We start from the raw sequence: 2,580 nt of genomic DNA, 5'->3' as shown, positions 1-2,580 counted from the left end.
ACTTATTGTATTTGTCTTCACACCTACAACTCCTCCACTAGATTCTAGGTAGTTTCCTTCAACGATAGGAAATGGTCCTTGTTTATTATTTTACTGCCAGGGAATAAATAGTAGAAGCTTAATGAAAACTTTGAATGAATAAAGGCCTTAAACATTATGCATGACAAAGGAGTTCAAACTTTACTCTGTAGACCATAATAAAGCACTCATGAAGGATGTTGATAGAACAGAATCATATTCTAAGATGTTTTAAAACCAACAATGTTAAAAAAAAAAAAGAAAGCCGGAAAACAAGTATGGAGGCAATCATAACTGACCAAGCAGTTGATTACAAGAATAATCTTAGCAAAGGCAGCAGAAATGAAGAACAAGAGATTCTGAGAAATTTCAGAGGTGCAAAAAGATAGGCCTTGATGATTAATATAAAGACTAAAATAGAGGGAAAAGTTAAAACAATTCAAATTTCTAACTTGTGTCACTAGATGAATTTACCAAGGAAAAAACAGAAAACAAGGAACAGATTTGTGGGAGAAGATAGTTTATTATATAAACTATAGAACTCAATACTTGTGCATAAATACTTGAATAGGAGAAGACATTTATTTATAAATAGCCCTAAGATTTTTTCAGTTTACCTCAAATTAGAGAGATAAAGTATTTGTTAATAATTATTACTGCAGTGTATATTATACTAAGAACAGATGGCTCTAATGTGACTAGCCTACAACATGACTTCTTCCACGTACAATGGTTTAGTGGGTTTCTTATTTTGATATCTACGTGGGCTACTGAATTTCCTTAGACAGCTGGCTCCATCAGTAAGAGAATGCAGTGGTGGACAACAGCCAAATCCCCTGCAGCTGCCTGTCAGCTAAGGACTGGGAGTAGGGGTATGAAGGGTTTTGTTTTCCTTCTGTTATGCTTTTCATATCTGAGCAGGGTTGAGTTCAAACCCCTGACCACACTCCTGCAGAAAGGACCTTTGCCATGGGCTTCCTGCCAACGGGCAATGATGGAACCAGGGTATCAAACATGCTGCCTGGTGTCGAGCTTTTCACTCCCTTGTCTCTGCTGATCTCGAGAGAACTGAAGTGTGGGACTCGGAGCAGGGCTGGGCTTTAGAGCACAAGCTTTAAATTAGGACAGACTGACCTTGAATTGTGTATCTACCACTGATTATCTGTGTGATCTTGAGTTACTTTTTAACTCCTTTTTATTTTTTTTAATTTTTAAAATATTTTTTAACATCTTTATTGGAGTATAATTATTTTACAATGGTGTGTTAGTTTCTGCTTTATAACAAAGTGAATCAGCTCTACATATACATATATCCCCACATCTCCTCCCTCTTGCATCTCCCTCGCACCCTCCCTATCCCACCCCTCTAGGTGGTCACAAAGCATGGAGCTGATCTCCCTGTGCTATGCGGCTGCTTCCCACTAGCTATCTATTTTACATTCGGTAGCGTATATATTTTACTCCTTTTTAAACCTCAGTCACCTTACCTTTAAAATGAGAATACTGGCTGTTACCTAACAATACCACTATAGTTAGACTCAATATATGAAAAGTACTTAGCACAGTGCCTAGTCAAGAATAAACCTAGGGAATTCCCTGGTGGTCCAGTGGTTAGGACTCTGCGCTTCTACTGCAGGGGGCACGGGTTCGATCCCTGGTCAGGAAACTAAGATCCCGCATGCTACATGGCCAAAACAAACAACAAAGAATAAACCTAATGGCTGTGCGATGATATTGCTATGAATATTACAACTGTGAGATGTGATTTGTCACTCAGTCAGACCGCATTCCCTTAATACACACACAACGACCTTACCATGAGGGCCACCTCTCCATCTCCTCATTCCATTTCTCCTGGGAACTAGCATGGAATATGGCACAGTGTGAATAGATGAGGATTTGGAATCCCACAGGCTTGGGTTCAAACATGTTTTCCATAATTTGGGGGCTCATCTAAAATTAACGTTCATGATACATCTTCCCTCCAGGGTTAATGAGTTCAATGAGATTAGAGATTTTGTCTGTGCTGTTCACTGGTATGACCCAAGCACTTCACCCAGTGTCTGGCATGAAGCAGGTAGTCAACCAATATTTGTTAAATAGTATTGAAGTTATTTGCACTCTGTCTGAACCATTTAATCTTATTTCCTTCATTTTGTGTTCCTCCTTCATTAGCTAACTGATGACTTGGAATCCATGGCAAAGTAACAGAATTGTCAGAGATGCTGGGCTTCAGTAGTTCCATAAGAAAACTGTAGCTGTTTTGAGCCAATTCTACTTTCCAGATGATCTTTGTTCCACATAGTGCTATTTGAATTTGTGCTAAAGAGATCTGAATAAGTTGCTAGCATTTGGGGTAACTGAAGATGCCGTATCAATATCCAAATTCCAGCTTCTCCAGAAATTTGGAAGATCTGGCAATGCATGGCTATATTCTCACCAGGCAACAATGAACAGAGCATCTGTTCCCTTAGACAGGGCATGTATTCCAATGGGCCGCAATCTCTACATCTCCCTATTGTATCTCTGACACTGCAGCTGACTTACTATGTACCATCAACT

At 39.2% G+C, this 2,580-nt stretch overlaps 1 non-coding gene across 1 annotated transcript; it reads left to right on the top strand.

The window, feature by feature from the left end:
- The first annotated feature begins 1,611 nt into the window (after positions 1 to 1,611).
- TRNAR-UCU (transfer RNA arginine (anticodon UCU)) lies at positions 1,612 to 1,684 on the top strand. Its single transcript has one exon. It is a non-coding gene; the product is annotated as a tRNA-Arg (tRNA).
- The last annotated feature ends 896 nt before the right edge of the window (positions 1,685 to 2,580 follow it).

Source organism: Balaenoptera acutorostrata, chromosome 10 (assembly GCF_949987535.1).
Source record: "Balaenoptera acutorostrata chromosome 10, mBalAcu1.1, whole genome shotgun sequence".
In the NCBI taxonomy this organism is placed as follows: domain Eukaryota; kingdom Metazoa; phylum Chordata; class Mammalia; order Artiodactyla; family Balaenopteridae; genus Balaenoptera; species Balaenoptera acutorostrata.
The sequence above is the reverse complement of the archived record's forward strand: the minus strand, read 5'-3'. Positions and strand labels throughout refer to the sequence as shown.